Raw genomic sequence first — 25,512 nt, 5'->3', positions numbered from 1 at the left:
TGGAGCTGCTCTGCAGAAGCACAGTATCCCCAAAGTTGTAGCTGCATCTATGGATGAGTCTGTTGAGTAACTAGAAACCTTGTTTCAATATTCATCCTTTGTATGGTTATTTGCATTAAAAAAAAAACTTACCCACTAATATTATGCATAATATTCCAGGGTCAGACCATTTGCAAAGCGTCTAATATGTTCTGTATGGTTTTGCACACTGCCTGAAAGGTAAGCCATGCATGCATCCTGAGCTTCTTCCAAGTAAGTAGAAAGTCAGGGAACCAGGCACCAGACATGGGGGAATCCCCAGCAAGGGCACTTAAGAGTGACCCAGGTAGGGCAAACACTCTCTTTGGCTTATCTTCTTCATTCTTAAACTAGTAGTAACCACACTCTCAATAACCACTAGAGAAAAAGGAAAGTCTAATGAGAAAATAATGAAAATCACTGTGAGAAAATAATGCAAATCACTGACTACATTAAATATCTAAATGGTCTTACAGCTATTACCACCAGTGATAACACAGGGTGCTTCCTTTACCTGTCATGTTCATATGCAGATTTTAAAAAATAGCTCTCTATACTGGAGAAGACATAGGTGTGCGTGTGATGCTGTGTGTATATATGCATATATACTGGTTATTCGTGTTTTATTCAGCCATACAGAAATGGGAATCAAGAGCACGTGAAAACAGTTCACATATTCTTCTACCTAGTGCCAGTCCTATTGCTTCCATTTTTCTAGAAATGTTTTGCATATATTTGCATAGATACTTTAAGTAAATGTTTGTATGGACAAAAGCATACATACAGAAAAATGTACTAATCATAGCCTACGTAATAAATTTTCACACACACATTTAGAAAACTGCCTGCCAGAGCTAGAAATAAAGCATCCCCAACATCCTGGAAGCACCCCTAATGGCTCTGGCCAGTCAGCATCTCCTTGGCCTCCCCAGACAACTCTGTCGCCACTTCTGTTGCCATAGATTAGTTTTGCCCAACATTGAAATACTCAGGATTGGGATGGTACATTTATTTTATCATCTGTGTCTGGCTTCTCTTGCCCAAAGCTGACTGGGACTCACCCACTTTGTTCCATGAAGTAGCTCATTATCTTTACTAGAGAGTCAAATTCCTTTGCATAGATATTTCCCAATTTATCTATTCTACTATGGGCATTTGGGCTGTTTCCAGTCTTCATTGGTTCTTACAGACAGTGTTGCTGAAAACACTCATATACATGTCTACGAGCAAATATGTCACTCCATATCTGCGAGGGATATATATATATATATATATATATATATATATATATATAAAACAAAAAAATGGTGCCTCATAAATTATGCATATATTTAGCTTCCGGAGATCTATCAAATGTGTACTTTCATAGGAGAAGTCCAATTGTTCCACATCCTCACCAAGGATCCTCACATTCAGCATCATGTCTTTATCATTGAACAAATCTGGTGAGTGTGTAATAAAATTTCATTATAATTCCATTATCATTTTACACACATTTCTTGATAAGATTCAGCACCTCTGCACATGCGTAGTGTCCACTCGAATATCCTTTCCTAAAATGCCTCTTCAAGTTTCTGGACCACACTGGCTTCATTTTTTAGAAGCAATTCACAGCATCCATACCAAGGCAGTAAAGAGTGCCAGGGAAAATAAAAGATTATAAATGTTTGGGCAAAATCATTTAAATTTGTTTTTCAAATTCAGTTTTTATGCTGGTACTTGAATAAGAATTTGAATAAGAATTTCCTTGAACTTTTTGAATTCATGGTAATATAATCCACAGAGAAACTAGAAAAACAATGAGAGCTGTCATTTACCTAGTATTTACTATGTGCCAAGCACTTTGTCATCCTACAAAAATCTTTACATGCATTTTCTGGGGACAAGTGCTACAATCCCCTTTTACAGATGAAGAAAGTGAGGTTCAGAAAGGTTGAATAACTTGCTCAACACATCACAGCTAGTAAGAGAACCAGAATTCTAATCCAGTCTCAGGGGCCCAAGGTTCTAATGCTTTTGGGTCCACTGGAGGGCTTATTAAAGCAGCAAAAGAGACAATAACCAAAACAAAGAGAAACCCCACCAACTGGGAGAACATTTTTGCACACAACACTAATGATAAAGGACTGATCACAAAAATCTACAAAGAACTGATGAGACTCAACAAAAACAAAATAATCCAGTCAAAAATGGGCAGAAGAGCTAAAAAGAAACTTCTCCAAAGAGGAAATGCAAATGGCCAAAAGGCATATGAAAAAATGTTCAACATCACTTGTAATCAGGGAAATGCAAATCAAAACTACCATGTGAGATCTCATCTCACACCAGTGAGAATGGCACATATTAAAAAAACTAGCAACAACAAATGTTGGCGAGGTTGTGGAGAAAAAGGAACTCTCCTGCACTGCTGGTGGGAGTGCAAACTGGTCCAGCCAATATGGAGAGCTGTGTGGAGACTCCTCAACCTACTAAAGATAGAACTTCCATATGATCCAGCAATTCCACTCCTAGGTATTTACCCGAAGGACACAGAAACATTAATTCAAAAGGACACCTGCACCCCTATGTTTATCGCAGCACTATTTACAATAGCTAAGCTATGGAAACAGCCCAAATGCCCAAAAATAGATGACTGGATCAAGAAGATGTGGTACATATACACCATGGAATATTACTCAGCAATCAAAGAAGATAAACTCATGCAATTTGCAGCAACATGGATGGAGCTGGAAGGGATCATGCTCAGCGAAATAAGCCAGAAAGAAAAAGAAAAATACCGGATGGTCTCACTCACAGCAGGAATTTAGAAAACCTAAATATGGCACCAGGAAAAAGACTAACTATAGTAAAGAAAAAAATCAAAATCAACAAACCACTATAAAACAGAGACACACTATTGGGGGGGTCAGGGAGAGTAAGGATTAGGGTCAAATAAGCGGGGGGGTGCAATTGTATGGGCAATATAACCAAAATGAAAATGCATACATTGTGCAAAATGAAATTGATGTAAGAATTATATAAAATATTAAAAAATAAATAAAGCAGATTGCCGGGTCCCAACACAAGAGAACCTAATTCAGTAGGCTGGGGGCAGGGCAGGGCCTGATAATCTGCATTTCTTTTTTTTTTTCCTAGTAAGTTTTTTTAATTGCTTCCAAAATGTCTTTGAATTATTGATTTGACCACAATTGATTTTTGTTTTTGTTTTTGTTTTTTTTTAAATAATAAATTTTATTTTTATATTCCCCATACAATTGCAGCCCCCCCATTCTGACCCCAATCCCTCCCCTCCCACCCCCGCCATCTGCATTTCTAATGAGCTCCCAGGTAGTGTCAGTAATGCACACCCAGGGGTTACACTTCAAGGACCATTGTCCTCGAGGATGGCAAGTACGTCTTACTTTCCTCCTTGCAGGTCCTCAGCCCAGTGCCTGGCAGACAGTGACTAGTGAAAGAAGTCTATTCCCATCTGCTCTCCACACTGCCACTGAAAGCCATACCTGTGGGGCAGCTGCAGGCTAAGGTGAGAGACCCATGCCCCCCCGACATGGTAAGGGCCCAGGGAAGAGCACAAATGCTCTGTTCTAGAAATGCCTGTCCACACATGGGGGGGATAGCAAGGGGTGGCACCAGCAATCCCCACCTTCCTTGAAGGAAGTTATAAATGAGTTAACACATGGGGAGCAGTAAAGCTACTTCCTGGATTGCATGTTGGTTCCAGAGTGCAGGCAGTGAAACCACTGCCTATGCTCTGTCCTCAGGTTCCAGGATGGAGCTGGAAAACATACTAACAAGCCCATGTCCTCCTGTAACAATTTCCACACTGGGTCTTCCAGAATGCATGCTGTGACAGACTGTTCACTGTCCCTCAAATCTACTTCTCATTAGGTAACAGGACCCGAATTTTTAACCAACGCCTATGTTTTCCAGATCAAAGACTGCTTTCTACCTTCCTCTGAATTGTTATATATCCATATGATCAAGTTCTGAATAAGATACAAGCAGAGGTAGACCTTCCAGGGAGTCTTTTTTTAAACTGAAGTAAATGATTTACAACATTATCTAGGTTTCAGGTATGTAGCATTAGAAATCAACACCTGTACATGCCACATTATGTTTGCCACCAAAATTCGAGTTTGCATCTTCACTATACAACTGACCCCTTTTACCTTATGAACCCATTCCCCTTCCCATCAGGATGTCTTCTGAAAAGGAAGGAAATATGCTCTTCTCTATTTATTCCTCTAGCCTGCTATTCCAGGCAATGGCTGGAACTCCAGCAGCCACTTTGGATAAGAGGCTCAGGGCCACAAACAATGTGAATTATAAAGGGGTAAATTGGAAGGAGCTCAGGACCACGTCAACTTGTAGAACCACTGTAGATTGCCTCCTCTATGACAGTTTTCACTAGAGGTAGAAGTCAAGTTTTGCATTTTTTAAGCTACTATTATTTGGCAGCTTCCCTCTTATGCAACTAAATGTAACCATGGATGTTCATAGGCAGATGAAAGGCCCCTGGGCCCGGGTTAACCTCCCTTTCTCAGTTTCTTAGTGTCCTCAGTTTCCCCCTCTGTGAACAAGGAAGAAAAATCTATGTGTTGTAATTTGTTTCCAAGGGTTTTTGTAAGATACAAATACTACCTAGTTCAGATATACTTTATTAAATATAAAGCCTTACAAATACATAAAGGACTTTTATTTCCTGCAGACCAGGGAATTTTTTTTAAGAGAAAAGGAAGCAACAGACAGCCCTGTGTGAGAAGTCTCTTCTCATTAGGGGGCATGCACTGAATCAGCCCTACAGTTTCTCTGCTCATCGCTGCCAAGTCACCTCTCCGGATCCCATTCAGGTCATTCTTTATTTTCCAAATGAGAATTTAATTTTGCGCTAACACCATTATTACATCTAAATTAAATATTTATTGGGCTGAATATCAATTGACTTTTAGAAGTAAATATTTGAAATTTATGAGCTAACACAGAGTAATTCAATAATTGTAAATTTCACAACCGAGCTTTGTAATCAATTACTGTTTGGTAATGATATAAATGCACGTTCTTCTCAGGAGACCCTGGACAACTATAAATTAGATTGTGCACACACAACAATCTGGCAGCATCTCCATGCAGGCTTTGTCTCTCCTGAGGAGTTAACAGGGGCCAGGGATTAATCCCAGTCCGGCATCCCCTGGCTGCGCATTTGGACCCAGGTTTATTTATCAGTCAGGCTGAGACCATACTTAATGAGCATGCACAGGAAACATAATGCAGGAGACAAATCACCTGGAAGAAAAACCTCACCACCAAACTGAAAGAAGCAGTCACTCATGCCTTCCCCTGCCCAAGAAATTATTATTGAGCCCTACTAAGCACAGGCCACAGTTCTGTATCAGTATGGAAAACAAAGGCACCTGCCCTCCTGGGGGGTGAGAAGAAGGTACAAGGAATGATAAACAGGGGGCAACATAAATATGCAAGTTAAACCGGGATGAACATCAATAGACTTTTAGAAATAAAGATCTGAAATTTATGAGCTAATATAGAGTGTCAGAAGGTTCTAAATGCTACTCAAAGAAATTTATAAGCTAAGTGTTACAAAATTAGTTTTTAAATAAAGAAAAATAAGCAAGGATGCAAGAGGAGCAGCAACTTGCTCAGATCAGAAACTAAATTAGATTTGGGATTTGAATTCAGACCTACCTGAGGACGGAAACCCGCCCTTCTCTCTCCCACCCACACTGAATGGTCCTGGTAGTGTTCTGTAGTTAGTCTCTTTTTGTGTGTGATTGCCATTATTTTGTGATGAATAACCAGACTTGCACAAGCAACTCTAACCTCATTTCTCACCGACTGCAAAATGGAAATCCTCTTTGAGGAGCCCTCCCCACTCCCCCCACCCCCCTCCAGTTAACAGTCTCTAACTAGAGAAATGATGATTAAAGGAACGCCTGTAGGTAGAGCTGGATACCAAAGTCTATCAGCAGCCACCATGTTTGAACCTAGACTTGACTTGAGCAAAATTTCCATTTTAATTTCGATGTGATAAACGTTGACATTATTTTCAGTCTGAAAGAACCTTAAAGCAATTGTATAGATCACTGTTCATTTGAAACCCATTTTTTGTCTTCTTAGGACTGGCCAACTACAAGAGAATGCATTATAAATTTGACTTCTATTGGAACTAAGCTTGGTAAAGGGCGACTCTGAAACCCTCAGGGAGACCTCTGCCACAAACCCACAGATTCTGGTAATTGATTAGAGAGCTTTTAAGTGAGCTCAGTGATTACATTTTGAATTCTTTTATATTAATTATTAAAGGCAAATTATGTTGTTGAAAAGGAAAGCCATAGAAAGATGGCAATTTAATGAAATGGGTTAGGGAGGCATTCTGAATAAGGTAATTGATTTTAAAAATGAAAAGGCCTTTGGGAGAAGGTATGTTAAAAATGGACTTAAATAACTGAAAACTGTGTACCTAGTCACTGGGTCTATGTTACTTAAAGATAAAAAGAAAGTAACAGACTATTTGGTAGGATCTGACCTTGGATGAAGAAAAGGCAGTTTTGTTACACTAGTAAAACAGCCAGCCCACCGGCACCGCCACACTTGAGTGCTTCTCTACAATGGTCAATCCCTGCTTCCCTACAATAGTCAAAGGAAGAGCATCCAAGAGAGGGAGAAAAAGAAAAAGATTTCACCTGAAGATGTAGTTTCCTTGGTGGCGTGCAGCCATCCCAGACCAGGCAGGTTTATTGTTGATTTGGGCAGACAGAGAATTTTGGCAGCTTCATCTCTAACAAGTCTGTAATGCTGACTCAGAGGACACAGCTCAGAGGCAGACCAGCAGGCAGGGAGGCAGGCAGGCAGCAACTGAGCCCTCTAGGCCCCACAAAACTCCTCTTATCCACACGCCCGTGCTCTCTGGCCAGGTGTCCATCATCATAGGTGCACGTGCCCCATTCCACACTCATGTTCCCAAGCATTTTTGGCATCAACACGATATCAAATGTGGGTGATGCAGCCTGGGAGGAAAGCAAGGCTGCAGGTAGTGGCTGTAGAGATTGGCGGCAGAAGACGAAAAAGAACCTGAGTAAGAGCCTGTATTCCCTACTGTAGGGTAAGTAAAGCATCCGGCTTTTCTGCCCTCCCACCATTAGGATTGATGATGGATCCTTGCGGTCCTGAATGCTTGCCTGATGGCGGGCACCTGGAGTAGGGTGTGGGTATGCGTAAGTGGGTACACGTGGGCTAGGGCTAGGCTTATAAGGGTGGCGTCACCGGGACACCATAAGAACCACGAGAGCTAAAGAGAGATGGTCGAGGAAGCAAAGAACCATGAGAGAAGCAGAGAGAACACGAGAAAACTCCGGAGAGCCCAGATAGAGTGAAGACTTGCTGGGGGCTGGGAAGCCTGCCAGCCTCCCGGCCCTCCAGCACCCTCGCCTACTGTATACCTGATAAATCCCCCAAAAAGCCTGCAAAAGCCACTGAGGGCTCCAGGACTCTCTAGGAATCTCTCCTTCTTCACCCGTCTGCTCGAATCATAGAGAACCTGCTCCATGTCATCCTGCCGCTACACCTACACTTGGGCTATCCCTTTCCAACAGAGATGCCCATGCGCCTCGACAATCTGGAAAGACATAAGGAACATGAGTCCAAGTTTCAGAATCACTGTGTGATTAAAACACTGAAAACTACATTTTTGTCCTGCAAACGAGACCAACTCCTACAGTCAATCTCAGTCTCCCTTGCCCCCTCCACAGGAGAAGAAGCCACCGTATAATGACAGTGGTACAGGGAAAAGTGGGAACAATATGTGCACAGAGGCGGTGACCAGCAGCCATAAGCATGCATGCTGTGCTGTTCTGAGCTGCTTCCAGCATCACCACTTGCAGGACAGCTACAACTAGCAGCATCTGCGCTGGATTTTGCATGCACAAGAAATTCACCTAGGAGGATGATTTTTGTCCCTTCATCTCAATGCAACAGGGAATGAAATATGGCAAGGGTGAAACGTTTGTGGAGCAGAATTACTTATGGTTGTGAGTTATTTCTCCCTTCTTTGAATTCCGCTCTAGCCCTAGATGAGAAAACAATTGCAATCACAAAAAAAAAAAAAAGGTTAATCATAGAACACAGCCAAGACACATCAACCCCCTAATTCACCCGTCTGACATGATTCATTTTGGCATCAGTAAAAGCCAAAGAAGCCTGAAGGGCCCGTCCCCTCAGCAAGCTCCTAGGACATCCCGAGCCACAATGTTGCAGCCACAAGCTTCAGGGGAGGAAGCAGCAGAGAAAGTCTCTGCTGGATAGTGAGGGCAAGTCAGTGAAATGTAGCTTTGTGTGGCCAGCAGAGGCCCAGGGAGAAGTTCAAGCAAGAGCATAGGATGATGATGTTGGTGCCATGTAACATGTATGAAGAGGACAAAGTTGTCAACTGTTCAAACAAGGAGGGCACAGAAGTGTGTGTCAGGTACTCACGGCAGACGTAGGTGAAGATAACCACAGACCTCCCCATGCGTTGATATGAGGTGTTCAATGGGGTGCTCTCATGGCAGCCAAAAAGAAGGACCCAGAGAGAATTTTTAACAGGGGAAGATGAAGAAATGAGTGCATTGTCCACAGATTTGCATTCAGTTTTGTCTTAGCCCAATTACCAAGACTATCATATCTCAGGGACAACTGCAGAGCTCGGAAAAGTTCAGACTTCCACGAGGCTGTCGCTGTGCTGCACAATCTTGTACTCACCAACCCACTCTTTGTAGCCTATCCCAGCACAGCCCCTGGGGGAGCCCCAAAACAGTCAAGTAGGAAGGATGGAAGGCAGAAAAGCACCTCTACACCACCAGAGGAGAAAGTTCGAGCAATCAAAGACTCCTCTAATATGAAAAAGTGGAAGAAGGCATTAGGTCTTCACCAGCTTCCCCATTTTTACCACTGCACCTGAATAAAGGATCTGGACTCTCAGATCCCAGGATGGCGATGTCCTTGGCTTCACTGGCCTGTAGCACATTTGAAAGAAAACCAAAAATCAGATTGCAGAGTACTATAAAGCCCAATCTGCCTGCAATTCAGACCTGATGGGGCTGTGGGTCTCAAAGTTAGGGGGTCATCTGCCTCTTTTTTCCATGGTTCCCATGCTGTAAGCCTTAAACTGTTCTCACAATACACAGATCATAACAATGTATCAGGGTATGCCTCCCTTTCATCACAATTTTCAATGTGTTTAATATATAATGTTATATATAATTTAATTGCATAGTAAATGGCAATAATTATAAATACACATACAATACATATATGTGTGTGTATACAGTTATGTTTTCTGTCTTACAAAGCGTAAACTCCTGGGCCTCCCTGGTGGCGCAAGGGGTTAAGCACCACACTATGAAGCAATCCACAGTCTCTGCAGCACAAGTTCGATCTCCGGCCGGCCAGGGAGCAACCCACACGGCGAGGCAGACCTCTCCTGTCTCACCCGCTGCTCCCCTCAGCAGTGTATTTCAGTCCCTCTGCCTGTTCTGTTCCCACTCTGTCTCTGGTGAATCCTCTCACCCCCCGCATCTCTGGCCTGTGCCCCAGCTCCGGTATGCATAAATAAATAAATCTTAAAAAAAAACAAAACTGTAAACTCCTTCCAGGTCCTCCATGAGGATTCTGTTTTATTCACTCCATCTACCCATCTACCCCTGAACCCAGCAAGGCCATTCATCAATTAGTTCAATGAATAAATGGATTTTGTTTTAGATCCTGACTTTGGCCAAGGGAGGAGGGTACAGAGGTTAAAGGTGGACAAGGCTTCCCCAGCCTTTCTAGGGAGCTTTAAATTAATTTAATCATGTTGGAGAGAAGGCAAAATTCTGAGTCCTATGCCAGGACCTCTCCTTATGGCTGTCTGAATCCAGTCTGCTCCCCATGCACTTAGTATAAGGGGCTGCATCCGCCCAGAGAAAGCACCTTTTTTCTAAATTGCGCAAGCGCAGAGCCAGCTGAGTCCTGCCTCAAATGCCCTTTATGACCCCAAAATCTTTCCACTGTGATGGGGAAAGGGACTGACTCTTTGCCAACTTCCTCCCTCGTCCTCTTACCAAACAGAACACTCTTTTAGCTGCTTAGTTCCTTCTCCACCTCCACTTCCATTTCCACACTCCAAAGAGTTCTTTTTTTAGGGAATTTGGTATAGAATCGAGAGAACAAAGAGAAAGAGATAGAAATAGAGAAGCAGGAGACAAAAGGAAAGAATTGAGGCCAAAAAAAAAAAAAAAAACCAACTAAGCAGATCTATGCTACGAAGACTTTACAAGTAGGGGAAGGGTTGGGGGAAGGAGAAAAGACAATTGTAAAACAGGTATTTGGATTTCCATTAATATTTCTTAACAGATGTGAGTAGTAATTAAATGCTCCTTTAGTTATCTTTGTGTTTCCAGAACATAATGTCATTCAGAGGCTGAAACGCATAAGGGTTACATTTCATTGAGCCAGAGAGTGTGTGAATTCCAGAAAACAGACAGAAACTAGGAAAAAATGGAAAAAAATGGAACATATTGTTTTCTCCCTATCCCACCCCACCTCCAGATTAACAAACATCAGGTAGGAGCAGAAGTTTTTTTAAAGGCTGGTACCAACGCAAGAGAAATTGTTTAAAAACCAAACCTGTGTTCCTGCTTCCCATAGGGCTAAGAAAAATGTTCAACTACCACACACAAGAATAATGCACTCACCCCTTCCTATTTCTCAATAAACATGGCTTCAGAACTGAGAGCATCTTGGGCATGGAAGAATAAAGATAAGGAAGACTAGAGAACTCACTTTTTACATACTGCATAATAAAAAGAGAGAAGCACATTGAGAGAGATCTTGGAGGTATACACCTCTGAAAGTAATCTACTACAGGATCCAGAAGACAATTTCTGAAATCTGTGCATCATGCCTTTTTTTTTTTTCATTCCAAAATTGGAAAAATTACTCTTAACCTCACCTCCAGTGTCTTACACTTATTCAGAGCAACACTATTTTTCTCCAGTATGCTGTGATATTAGTAAAATAACTTTTATAATCTTCTGGCTTTGGGGAATTTTCAAATTATTCTATAATGATTATGCATTATTTCTAAAGTAACTTTAAAGATTAATAAACAATTTCCCTTAATTAAATTTGTTTTAGTAATTGCTTATTTTTATTTAACATAAAAATATCCTCTCTTGACAAAGAAATGTCCCTCAAAAAAATATGTAGACCTAGATGGATTCATGACTTATTTAGATTAGCTGTTATTTTTTTTTAAACAAAGCCAACATAATGGATCACCGAATTTGACAAAGGATAGGAAAAAAGGACTCAAAATCAATCTAACTTATGAACATAAACAAAAATCCTAATTAAGCATTTAGCAAACAGAAACTAGAAAAACATTAAAATAACATACCATGTCTTAAAAGAGTTTATCCCAAGAACAGAGTCTAAATATAATCACCATGTTAACACATTAAAAAGAAAATATTTTGTGGTGAATTCAATAAATAATGAAAAGCATTTCATTAAATTCTTCACTTATGCCTGAGTTTAAAGGAACAAAAAAGAACTCTGATAAATTAAAACAGAAGTCTTGCTTATAACTCAATGAAAAATTAACTCCCTCTCCCCCTCACACACAGACACTACCATCACACTACAAAATAATCAGCAAAATACTCCAGGACACCCTAGGGTATTCCCAGTACAGAAAGGAAAATCTGAGGATGCTCATTATCACCAATGATACTTACTACAGCACTCTAAGTGCTGTTCGATGCAATTTTAGATAAGAACAAAATAAGTAGTATATATTGGGAAGTAGTAAAATAATCTTTATTTGTAGCAGATTGTATACCTGAAAAAACCTAGAAGAAACAACTGAAAAGCTAATAGAAAAATAAGAGATTTCAGTAAGAGAGCTGGATTAAAAAACAAACACTGAAAAATCAATAGCTTTTTACACCAAGAACAACTATGTAGAAAAAATGGAAAAGTACTACTCAAAAGAATAAAAATAAACAAAGCAAAATATCTGGGAATAAATTTTACAAAAACATATAAAACCTTGGAGACTTTTACTAGAGGACAAACAGGAACTACTGAATCCACCAGATATGTTATTCGTGGGTACTTTATAATATCCAATTTTGTGATATTATAAAGGCAATTCCAATCAAAAATCCCAATTTATAACCTTGACAACATGATTCTCAAATTCATCTGGAAGAATGAACTCAGCAAGCATAGTCCAAAATCTCTGAAAATGTGATTACTTTAAGGATTTCAGGTGACTTGCCTTGTGAGATAGTAAAACATATTATAATTCTGTAGTGCGGGAAGAGACAAAGAAATATTGCAGAACAGAATATCCAGACATGGACACAGTTTATATGGAAATTTAATATAAGACAAAAAAGACATTTCAAATCAATAAGGGGGACAGGGAAGATTCGATAAATAATGTTATAACAACTAGCTTGCCATCTAGAAAACTTGGCTCAAATATTAACGTTAAATTTGTAATTAAATATATACATATATGTTTATATAAAAATTTATATGTACAAATATACACATATAAATTATATACAATGTATATATAATATATAAAGTACATAAATATGTAATGTTTATAATAGTTAAAGGTTAGCATAAAAGGGGAAAGGTATTTTATCTTCTTGAGATAGGACAATGCAGTCCTTAACATGAAACCAAGTGCTAAAACAACTGTTTAGATTACATAAGAATAAACTGTGCAGAAGAGACAGCATAAATAGAATTTAAATACAATTGTTTACCCTGGTATGGGGAAGGAGCAGGCACTGACTGAAATGGAGCACAGGGGGATTCTGGAAATGTTTTCTATCTTGGTCTGGGTGATGGTGCATGGGTGTATGCATATGTAAAATTCATTGAGCTGTACAGTGAAGATTTGTGCATGTTGTCATGTACAAGTTATGCCTCCATAAAAGAAGAAATAATAATCAAGGGAAAGAATCAAGTATTTATCTTGCCTTTCCTGTAAAAACTATATTCCGGGTAAGCAAAGATGTAGTAAGGGAAAATTCTTCATATTAAAGTTATAGCTATTAAATGCAAAAGAGATGAAAGAATTTGGAACTCACCATTTTGAAAATTTTAAAGAAGTATCTGATCCAACAATGTCCACCAATGTTAAAATCAGAAGGGCAGCACTTCCCAGATTCTAACATGTATCAGAAACACTTGGTGTTCTGGTAAAGTTTACCTGTCAATTTGAGTGGCCATGGGGTGGTCAGATGCTTGGTCAAACATTATTCTGGGTGTTTCTGTAAGGATGTTTTTGGTGAAGACAGACATTTAAATCAGTGGAGTAAGCAAAGCAGATTACCTCCATAATGTGGTGGGCCACGTCCAATCAGTTGAAGGCCTGACTAGAACAAAAAAGGTGACCTTCCTCCAAGCTAGGGGAAATCTATAGTGTTGGCTCCTCCTGTTCTACGGCAGACTGCCTTTGGGCTTCACTAGCAACATTAGCTCTTGGACTGGAACTATGGCATCAGTTCTCTGGGTCTCTAGTCTGCCAGCCTCCCTTCCTGCATGATTCAATTTCTTATTATAAATCAATCTTGAGAGATGATTGATAGACAGGCAGACAGATAAAATATTGGTTCTGATTCTCTGGAAAACCCTAATACACCTAGAGAGCTTGGTAAAACAGATCCTGCAGGGACTTTCCCCAGCGAGTCTAATTTAGTAGCCCTGGGAGAGGAGGGAGGGGGGAGGGAGGGGTAGTTCCTGAGTGACAATGGTGCCACTGGTGCCTCTGGTTAAATGAAGAAGCCACACTTTGAATTTCAATACATTACATTAGACATAAGGTTAATAAGGAAATTTATAACAGGAAAATCAGATTGCCAACACCTAAAACTACTGATCATCCTGAGCTTTCATTTCTAGGAAACAGAGGACTAGACAGACATCACACACACCACCATAAAGCTGCAATCAGCCAATCCAGAATGTGGGGAATTGTACAGAAAAATATGACCCAGAGTCTTCAACAAATAAATGCAAGAAAAAAAAAAGTTTTCCCCTTCACAAAGGGGAAACTGTTGGAGATTAAAAGAAATCAAATGCCCTTTTAGGGGACTGATTTGAATTAGCCACAATTTATTTAATTGATCAGTTAAGGAAAATTTGGTAAGATCACAGAACTGTCACCAGTTTCATTGGCTGTGGGAACAGAAGGATGCTTACACTTTTTGAAGCCCTGATCTTGGAGACCAGGGTTTCTCTGCCTCACCACTACTGACATTTTGACCCAGATAAGCCTTGGTTTTAGATGGCTGTCCTGTGCATTGTAGGATGGACAGGAACATCCCCAGCCTCCATCTGCTACATGTCAGCAGCAGCCACCAACACTGCCAGTCCCGTGATGGCCAAACTATGTGCAGACTCAGCTACGGTGCCCGACATCAAAACTGTCCCTGGTTGAGGCCATTGTGTGAGATGCATCACCTGAAGAATGTGCAAGTCAAGCAATATGTTTGGGTTCCTTGTTTAAAAAAAGACTCCAGAAAATACTGGGGGAGTGGGGTGAGATGTCTGGCACCAGAGTGCCAGAAGGTTGACAACTGAAGCCAGGAGTGGGTACATGGGTGCCATTATTCTTTTTTGCCACTTTGAACATTCCTGATGAAAAGATTTTATAAAAACACTGCAACACACATCAAGTAACACTGCAGAAACACATTTTTGACAAATGTTCATTCTATTAAGTGGAGGGGAAAAAAACAGATCACCAGGCAATACGTACACCATGACCTCATTTGATATAAAGAGACACAAAGAAATATTCAGAGAGGACAGGAGTCAAAATATTTACATCAATGGTCTCCAGGTGGTGGAATTGTAGGTGGCAATTCTCTCCTTCCAATCTGTAGCTTTCAAAGCTTTCCACATGTGCATGTACATATTAGTCAATGTAAACAAATAAAGGCTGGTAAAGAAGAAAGGGATTCCTATGCAGAGACACACTGTGAGCAAGGAAAGAAATAAAAAAGACTATACAAAGCCAACACAAAATCTCTAAAAGTCTAACAGTCAGGGAGTCATTGAATACAGGGGCAGACTTTTCAGAGGCCCTAAGGAAACGCTGCATTAAAGCACTCAGTTTATTGACGTGTGTGTGTGTGTGTGTGTGTGTATCTTGACACTGACCTTGGGCATGTGAATTTAATTTGATCCCCAGTGTTTCAGAAGTCCTAGTCATTTGGGATACATTTTTAAGAAGCTTTTTCTCTAAACAGAGAATGCTATTTTCCCCACCAGACAAATGTTTTGTTTACAAAATAATCACGTTGGAACCTAATCCATAACCACATGGAAAACTCAGCTACCAAAAAAAAAACAAAAATCAGGCTCATGCCCCAAAGGTTCTGGGTAGCTAGGATTTTGTTCTTCTACTTTTCAGCGCCAACTATAAATGATTTGCTATTTAATCACCTGTTGCTTTTGCTCACCTGGGTAGCTGCAGACTGACTTTGGCACAAATAATTGACAGTGAGCCAGAGTTAGCAAAGTTATGTCCCTTCTGCACTACCTGACCTAAATTTCCGTCCTCAACCCTCTCATGATCTGCTATAGCATCATCTCCACCTTCACGGCCATTGCCTTCCACTGGAAGGTGGGGCCATAAAGACACAGACTTTGCCACAGCATCCCGAATGCCTATACTGGGCCTATAATGTCCCTATAGTGCCTACAGTGTCCCAGTAGTGCCTATACACCTCAATGCAGTGTCCCTATAGTGCCTATACTGGGCCTGGCACATAGTGGGAGCTCAACAAATAATTGATGGAAAAGTGGTATCTGCTGATGCAGTCATGTTTCCCTTTCTTTTTCTGATTTCTGGGTTTCCCTTCTCAGACACTATTATCTCTGAGACTATCATATACCCCAAATTATCAGCAGTCTGAGATTCCATTAACATGCTGCTGATCCCCACTTTCAGTGAACGATGCACCTCTATACCCCCCAACACATACTACACATACAGTGCATAGATGTACAACACAAACATGGTACTACAAACACACTACACACACTGGTGTGACACAAGCATGGATGTACATACCACATATGCTGTATGCACATGCAACATACATGCATACTGTGCAATTATAGTGCATGCTATGCACTGCATGCGTGTAGTATTGTGCATTCAATGCCTATACTATACGCACGGCTGCAGCATATACACACATGCTACAAATATCCACAGTATGCACACAAACATAACACGTACATTGCATTACACTCATGTACTGTGCACTTCAATCCACATACTATCATGCAGGTATGAAACACACATACACACACAGGTAATGCAAACACACATGCCACACACCCACCACGCTAGCACCGTCAGCCCTGTGACACTTTCCATTCACCCCTAGTGCCTCAGCCAGTCTCTGCTCAATCTCATTGTCTTCTTAATAAAACTAATTAATTTCCAGAGTTAAAATTCATGAGGCAGTATATGTAGTGTCTAGATCTATAGCCGCTGCTGAATTCCCTCTGGCTGCAGACTTTTTTATTCTGACCACAAAGGCTCCTGAGTTTATTTGAAGACATGTCCCCGTGGCCCTCTCCAGATCTTCTGCAGCCCACAGCAGATTTTGCTGCTATTCCCAGACATTTTCTGCTCAATTCACTCCAGTGTTTGGCAAGAAAAGTGACATCAGATTCTGGAGTCAAGGCCAACTTCCAGCTGACAATCCTTTTCCGTTCCTGTCTTCTGGCCTTCTGCCAGTACCCACTCAGGGCCCTCATGTCACCCCAGACCACCCCCAGCCACGCCCAGGAGATCTAGTCCAAGCTTCTGAGGTGAGGAGACTGGGGCCCAGGAGGTTGAAGCAGCAGGTCAGGGGTGCCGTGGTGGGGCAGGGGCAGTGTCAGGGCAGAAGATGTAATTCCTGAGAGCCTTGGAGTGGATCAGGCTGGGGCCCTCCACAGACCAGTCATTGCTGCCGCCACTCAAAAGGATGAGAGCCCTCCTCCCAGCCCGACCAATCCGGGGTCTCTAGCCACCTGGCCCGTGAGGGGAACATCACGTCCTCCTGTCCCCCGCCCCAGCTCAGCCCAGATGGGCCCTCCTACCACTCCCTCCCCAGCCCAATCTCTGGCCCTGCGGGTCCCCAGCCCAGGCCCCACACATCACCTTGCCATCAGCCCTGCTCCCACATGTCAGTTTTCTCAACACAGACTGAGCAGGCCACAGCCAGTGAACACAGAGCCACAGGCAACACAGCCAGAGCAGAGGCTGGACCCAGTCCTGGCTCCTCGGGGTCCTTCCTGTGTGGCCGCAGGGGAGTCACTCACCCTCTCTGGGCACAAACTCAGTCATGTGTGAAACACAGGATTCCATCCAGCTGTTTCCCAGTCCCTTTCACCTCCAGAATCACTGCAGAGTGCTAAGGAAGCATAACCAGGTCGCCCCATGCACTTTGCCATATGCACTGCCCAACTCCAACCCAGTAAACCCACGTAACCCAGCCAGAGACGCGGTGGCACCAGCAAGCCGCCCTGCTCTGCAGCCATGCTGCTGCGGAACTCAGCTGGACACTGCAAACTCATCCACGGTCCTGGCCCCTCTTTATCTCACACTCCGCCTCTTTTCCTCGTGTCTGTCTCCCCATGCAATTATTTTTAAATCCTGACTTTCTCTCCCATTGTTCACTAACACAAACCACCGCTGTCCAGCGCTCTCCACACTCGCAGCTGCTCCCCACCTGGACCCAGGGTCACTTAATGGATTTAGGACTGAGCCCCCTAGAGACCCCACTGAGACACATGCCCTTGCTCAATCTCCCACAGGCCCATCTTGGTGGACACCCCTCCCCAGGGCCCCCAGAGGGACAGTGGCCCTGGGGACAGCCACTCCACCTCTGCAGGTGACAGGAGGTGGCGTTGCGGGGCCAGAGCTCAGCCAGACAGGGAGCCACGTGCTTTCTTCACTGCTCCCCAGAAGAGAGGTAGATGTTTCTCCTCCCCGTGTCTCACTGATGAGAAGCAACCTCAGAGCATCTGAGCTGGGCCAAGTCAGACAATGGCCACAGCAGCCTAGAATGCAGAGGGACCCCAAAGCCCCTGCCACATGGGTGCATCCCTGTCTTCTCCTGAGATCAAAGCATCGTCAGAGGGGACAGACATCTTCAAAGGTCTTAACATGGGACAGAGCAAGATTTTAAGTATGTTTTCGAACATTTTCATAAAGATAACTCAGAAATACAGGGGAAAGAAAACGCAAAATATTGTCTCCCTGCTGCTTCTGACCACACCCACCCACCCAGATCTCTCTGCCAAGTGATAACCTTCCTGTACTTGCTTCTGCAGTGATCAGTGTAGGTACGTATATGTGTACATGTGTATACACATATACATACTCTCCTTTTGTCATAAAACCACTACCCCACTAGATAAAGGTCTAGGCTTTTATCAACTGAGAGACCTGGATATTATTCTATATTAATAAAATATCATCTCTTTCTTTCTCTTTAATAGTACTCCATAGTACATTATGCTCAGTTTATTGGGGGTTTGAGGAAAGCTAAAATCAATATCATTTCCTACACATAAACATGCGCATATACACATACACACACACACACACACACACACACACACACACACTGCACCAGAGTTCCTAATAGTGGGGCTACTTTTAAATAGTCATGGTCAAGAGTCAGCAAATCTGAGAGAGAGAGATAGAGGTATGTAATGTAAAGGTTTTGTTAATTATTTTATTAATACAATGGGACAAGACCTGGTTATAGAAAATTAGAGCTAAATTGAAACTCATCCTATTTCACTTCATCTGCTTTTCTTTAAGTCCATTGTTTCTCAATTTCATCCACACTTTTGGTTATTAATGCCCTCATTCAGGGTTTCATACTCACTAGGCCTTCTTAATCCAGTTTACTTTTTTGAGGCTTAATACCCTTATAGAGCTACCGTGTGTGAAATTATCTTTTACAAAGCTGAATCCAAGCAGTTTATAGTTTTCAGTCAATTACTCCCAACTGCCAGAGCTGCGCTCAGGATAACATTTCTGGCTAAATTTCTTACTTCTTGGATCATGAATTCTCAAACACAACTAATCCTGGTGTCTGGTAAGGCCATATATTCGAACTCACACTCAGGCCAAAGACTCTTTTCAAACTTGGAAACCCACACTCATAAGCCACATGTGTTCTAGAAAATTTTAGGATAAGTGCCAAGGTGATAAGCTAGATATTTCACAGCCTCTGATCAACAGTTAACTTTGAAGAAATCAAGTAACAATAAATTTCCGCTGGCCATTAATTTTAAACGTATGAAGTAACTTTCACTGTGTATCAAACCATCCCCCAAAGCTAACAGCATCAAACAACTTCTTTTTAATGCCCAACGACTCTATAGATCAGTGCTTTGATCTAGGCTCAGCAGGGTGGTTCTTCCGTTATATTGGCTCGACTCCATCCTGTATTTATAATCAGTTGCTGCTCAACTAGGGTGCTCTGCTTCTAGGGTGAAGAGGGATGCTGGGTTGTATCTGTGTTATCTTCCAGGGATTAGCCTGGGTTTCCTCACATACAGACACAGCAGCAAAAAACATACCCCAGTGCACAAATTCTTTCCAACTTCAGCCTTTACTACTGTCCCATTGGTCAAAATGAATCACATGACCCAGGCCAGAGTCAAAGGGTGCAGAAATAGACCCTTCCTCTTCTTGGGAGGAGCTGGAATGCCATGCTTCAAGGGCATGAATGCAGGGAGAATTAAACCCATTTTCACAATTTACATCAACTGTTTATAAACTCATCAAAATTAAGTGGTATTTTATAAGAAGTGCAAAATAGAGTTCCTTTCAGCCACACTAATTTTATTCCTAGAACAGTTTTCTTAAAATAAAGTTGTGGGTTTGTACACAGCAACCACTGGAGCCACCTCCAGAGCCAATAGTCAGGCATCCATAGAACCACTCCAAGTCATCCATCAGTGGCACTCAGGTTTTGATCCAGATATGGCAGGGCCCCTGAAGAGCTTTCATCAAGGCAACAGTGGCACAAAAGAAAAAGCAGGGTTCAGAAGACCAAAGAGTAACCTCAGCTTCCAAAGCAAAGTTATTTCAATTCCATGTGCCACCTCTTCCCTCATTTGTGTAAGAACTTCAGGGAGGGTTCAAATGAAACAACCTGTGCCTGTGCCCAGTGTGGCGTGAAGATCTTGAAACAGTGAACCAGGTCCTAAGTTCTCAAAGGACTTGATTGCTCAAAACTGATAGATGCAGGCAGAAGTTGGAAGAAAGGTCAAGGGTATGAGCCAGCATTCAAGGGGAACAGAACAAAGGGGGCCATGGGGCACAGAACATAGGACATGAGATTTTAAAGCAGGTGGAACTGAGCATTCTCTGTACCCTCCATGGAAATAGCTGTGTCTTGGTCTGCACACTAAACAGCCCCACTCCCCAAAGGTCAGTGAGTCCCCCCAGGCATGTCCTTGCTAGGGAAAGAGTTCTACTCAATGAAAGAAAGGCAGGTGAATATATGTGGTCCCATTAAAATCCTGCAGGAATCGTGTTGCTTGTTCACTATAAAATGAAATAAATCCCCATCTCAATCTCTACTTATATTTCCAGGTAAATAACAAGAGTCAGAGCAACAATTTGTTGAATATCACCCATACAGCCAATATCACTAGTATGCCCACCCACATCAAATAATTACCATTAAGACCAAAAATAGCCATTCAGTGACTTTCACCAAGACCTATGATGCACCAGATTCCACACCAGGAGTTTTTATGTGCCAGGTACAGTGCCTGCCCAACAGAGCCCAGAGTGTGATCTCATTTGCTGACGCTGCCATTGCTGGTCCCACCACATCCCTGCCAAAAAGGTGCACCTAACTTTTAGGAGTGATCGCTGTATGTCAGATTTCATATGCACTTTCTCAGTGACTCCCATAATCAATTACCCCTGGAGGTAGATATCATGAGCTCCCCTTTACAAACAACTGAACTGAGGCACAACATTTCCAGGAGCACAGGACCAGCCTGAGGCAGAGTCACAGCATCATTGTGCCTTCCTGGAGACCCTGCTCCAGGAACAGCTTCCCTTCCCCACCTCCTGAGGAGGGGTCTTATGGATCTGCGAAGGGTCCAGGGTGGCCAGAAGGCTTCTCTGACCAACGATTCTACTCGTTCTTCCTATGACTCAGACAAAGGTAAGGGGTGCCTGTGTCTGCTCTCTCCCTCCCTCCTCCTTCTAACTTTCCACAGTCTTCAGCAAATTGCTCTAATATAAATTCAACAGCTCGCTGGCTCTAAATCTCAGCTCTGGCTCTTTATCTGCCTAAAGGGCTTGCAGGGTTGCTAACTCGGCACTTGAATAAAATCTAACACTTACACATTCATGCATTCACTCATTCATTCAAAAACTCACCAAGCACTCTCCTAATGCCAGGTCCGTTTGTGAGAGCACCCAGGAGATGCTCAAGAGTTATACACAGGAGAGGTGACATGATTACCCTTCTGTAGAAAGGTCACTATGTGGGGGCGGGGGAGGTGTCCATGAGACACTAGCCTGGTCAAAGGGGGTGGCAATGGCAGGGACAGAGGAAAGCAGGATCTATCTAGTCCAGTTTGAGTTTGAATCTCAGAAGAGTCTTGGTTGGAGGTGCAGACCTGGAGAGGAGGGGATTGTCATGTAGATGTACTAGGTGTGGGCAAAGTAACCGGGGGGCAATAACTCTCAAACAAGGGGAAAAATATGGCCCCTGTCCCCAGAGATTCTGGTCTGCCTCCTGACACAGGAACTGGAACTTCAGCTTGCAAGCCTTCATGCAATCTCCCATCTCATCAGCGTATGCAAAGCAGAGAAGACAGTCGCCTAGGACAGAAACCCAATCAACTCAAACCCGGCAGGGAGCCCGCGAATCCCCAGAGGCCATGGCCCCTCATGTCAAAGAGGCCAGAGGAGAGAGAACAAATGCACCAAGGCATTGGAAGCTGTGGGGGGAGGGAGTGACCAGCTCAATGACCCAGAGACACAGACTGAAGCGTGAACAGATTAGAGGGTTACTGGGAATGGAAGCCAGATGGGCACAGGCTAAAGAATGAGTAGGAGAAATAGGAGTATGGACAATTCTTTGAGAAGTTTGGCTGAAAATTGGAATAGAGAAGAGTGAGTGGCGGCCAGGGTAAGACCTGGGATTAGGGTTCATGTTTGTGCTTGCTAAGATGACTTAGTTGAGCTGATGGAAGGTGTCTCCAGAGTCTCAAAGAGCAGGCCCAGGCTCAGTGGCTTGCTGGAAGACTCGCAGAATTCACCATGGTCCTACTCACAACAATGACTGATACAGCAAAAAGATACAAGGTCCATCAGCGAAGGGAAAAGGCACCAGGGGTGGGGACTGGAGAAAACCAGGTACAAGCACAAGTCCTCTCCCAGGGGAGTCACACAGGACACACTTAATTCCTTCAGCAATGAGGTGTGACACAGGTGTGAAGTGTTGTCCACTGGGAAGCTCACTAGAGACTCAGTGCCCAGAGCTTTTATTGGGGGCTGGTCATGGAGGCATCCCATGCCTAGCACCTTCCTAGATTCCAGACTCCTGAAAAGATTCAGGCGCTCAGCACACTGTGCTGACAGTGACTTTGAGCCCATCTCACATATGCTGGGCATGGTGGGAACTCTCCTGAAATCCAAGTTTCCAGGTAGGGAAGCCTCAGAGAACAGGTAGCTGCCTGTGAAACCTGAAGGGTCCTCCGGTGCCAACAGCCCAAAAGAGGTGGCAATACATGGAGAGGGCTCTCATCAGACGACTGATGTTTTCACTCTGGAGAGACCCCTGCCAGGTACGTAGCATGGAGCAGCTGTAAAGAAGACTAGGGGAAAGTTGACCAGGCACAGGGAAAAGTAATAGAGCCAACTCTGAAGGCACGTGTACCTGAACTTGTGATCCTGTCCCTACACACCCAAACACCTAGACTAGAGGACAGATCCTCCCCTGTTCCCAGCTGGATACCAACCTGACTATCTCCTGATACACACTCACAATCACCTGTCTGTGAGTCTTCTTTCCGGCCAATTCTTAGGTCCATCCACCTAATCCTGTCCACCTTGTTGCCAGGAATTCAGATAAAGCCACCATTATCTCTCAGGAACCATTATCTTTCTCAAAAATATCAGCTAACTCCTCTCCTTCTGCTATCTTGCCACCGCCATCCCTTTTACTAGCGTAGAATTGAAAGTGATGCTTTTAAAAAGACAAAGTTGGTTAAAACTACTTGCAACTCATTAATGGCTTCCATTATCTTGGGTATGCAATCATAACTCACCCCTATGGTCTGGATTTCTCTGCAGGATCTGCCTGTTTATCTCTTTGGCCTCTATAGCACACCTCCACCTCTATGCTCCAGCCACATTGAACATCTTGTTTCCCCCAAAGTGCCATGAGGGCTCACCTTTGAACCAACGCAAAGACTATCTCTCTACTTCATCCCCCCACTACTTCTACATGCAATGTAGACTTATCTCATGGTTTCTCTTGCTGTTTCATAATTATCTGTTTACTTATCTCCCTCCCTCCAAAGTCTCTGATGTCCAAATAAACATGTCTATAATATTCACTGATGTCTTCCTAATTCTAACACATAAGAAAGCCCTCTATAAATACGTGTTGAAAGCACACAAGAATTTCCATCTACCAATCACCTCCAATGGCCTTTTTTCTATACTTCTAATAATGCAGCCCCAAATGACAGAATTTTTAAGTTGTCACAGTTCACTGTAGTAAAAGAGCATACAGTTTTTCCTTGACTGAGCATCTCAAAATCTTTTTCTATTAACAGCTGCTAAACTAGGTCTCCTCCATCTCATGCCCAAGCAATTCCCAATTTAAATACCTGCCCCAGGAGTTTCTTATCAAGACAGAAGGAAGGAAACCCCATTTCCAGGATGAAAAGGGAACATGAACAGTTTCACCTTCCTTTTGCCTCTGGTTCACAGATTCATTTCTGGCACCGAGATCTGTGGCTAGATAACAGAATCATACAGAAGAGCCTTCCCCAACGCACCAGAGCCAGCAAGAATCACTCTCTTCACAATCGTCCATTTTACAATGTGTCTAATTATAACTGAATAAATTACTTCTGCCATTCCTCAGAAATACTTAAAATAAATAGCTCTCTTTCCTTGAATTAAAATCATAGTCTTTTGTTCACTGTTTTCTGTTCCATAAAGCAAGAGAGTCTGTTGATTAAAGATCATTTATAGGACTTCATTTTCAATCTATTTTATGATATCACTTTAAAATACCCCCAAATATTCAGCTGCAAGGAGGGATAAGAACTACTGGAAATTGGCTCTTTGAGACTTTCTGATGAGAAATGAAGTTGTGGATGTAACTCTCAGCGAATGAACATATATTAGAAAAGTCTATTTTAATAACTGCTTGGTTCTGCTCCCTGGATTTTTTTTCTCTACCCAACTTCCTATATTTTTCTTGAGATTACAACATAATCCCCACTGACACACTAAATATTACCTCTCTGTATTGAATGGATGACACTGAGACAATAAATCACTTTGAGCTAACACAATATGCCAACCAGCCCCAGCTAAGCCAAATATTTGACGAAAGACATACAAACTGAAATTTAGCAAGGCAAGAACACTCTGGGAATTATGTCCTGAATATCAACCATCTCTAGACCCTTTGCAGTAAGAAGAAAAACAGATGTGCAGGAAGGCCATGCATGAATGCATAAGGTGATTCCGTGTCCAGAGTAGCCACAGTCGGCCAATACCAGAGACATGTTGGAAAGGGTTAGGCCCCCTCCAAACTCAGTGGATGTCATGACAAAATAAAGACTCCACAGTTCCGGGAAACAGGGGGAGGGGAGCCACAACACACGAACCGTTGTTTCCGGGCACTGGTGCAGAAACAAACAAGAAAAAGACTGTCCAGGGCGGATCCAGCACAACGCTCACAAAGCTGACACCACAGGGGCCCTCGCTTGCACATCCCCTTCAAGGCCCTGATTTTGTATGTAAAATGCTGTCCCCTTTATCTTAAAGAGGCCCCTAAGTTGGGTGCACATGGACAAAGTCGCCTGGAGCTGCCACTTTTGACCCTGCTTCATGGCCACCTTCGTCAGCACTTGGAAGACATCCGCAGCCGTCACAGGGCTAGAGTCATCCAGAATCCTCCAACAGGAAGACGAGCACCCTTTGCTGGCCCCCAAGACCTTGCCAGAGTGGCCTAGCAAACCTCTGGGATCCAACCTCCACTCCATTCCACCAGAAACACTCACCCCAGCTTGGCCCCAGTCAGCCCTCTGGATGCTGCTCCTCCTTCCCCACCCAAAAAAGGCACCAACTCTAAGAAGCCTTTCCTGGTGCCACCCAGATGAAATGGAACTACGTCCTCCTCTGTGATCACCAAGTAG

The 25,512-nt window shown here is 42.8% G+C and overlaps 1 protein-coding gene across 11 annotated transcripts in view; it reads right to left on the bottom strand.

Moving 5' to 3' along the window:
• The window catches only part of PTPRT (protein tyrosine phosphatase receptor type T), a gene marked incomplete at both ends in the record, with an annotated part of 916,214 nt that overhangs the window by 852,612 nt on the left and 38,090 nt on the right, over nt 1-25,512 (bottom strand). The gene's annotated exons all lie outside the window — the stretch shown is intronic.

This window comes from Talpa europaea (assembly GCF_964194135.1).
Source record: "Talpa europaea genome assembly, chromosome: 11".
NCBI classification, from domain to species: domain Eukaryota; kingdom Metazoa; phylum Chordata; class Mammalia; order Eulipotyphla; family Talpidae; genus Talpa; species Talpa europaea.
This window is presented reverse-complemented; position numbering and strand designations above follow the sequence as displayed.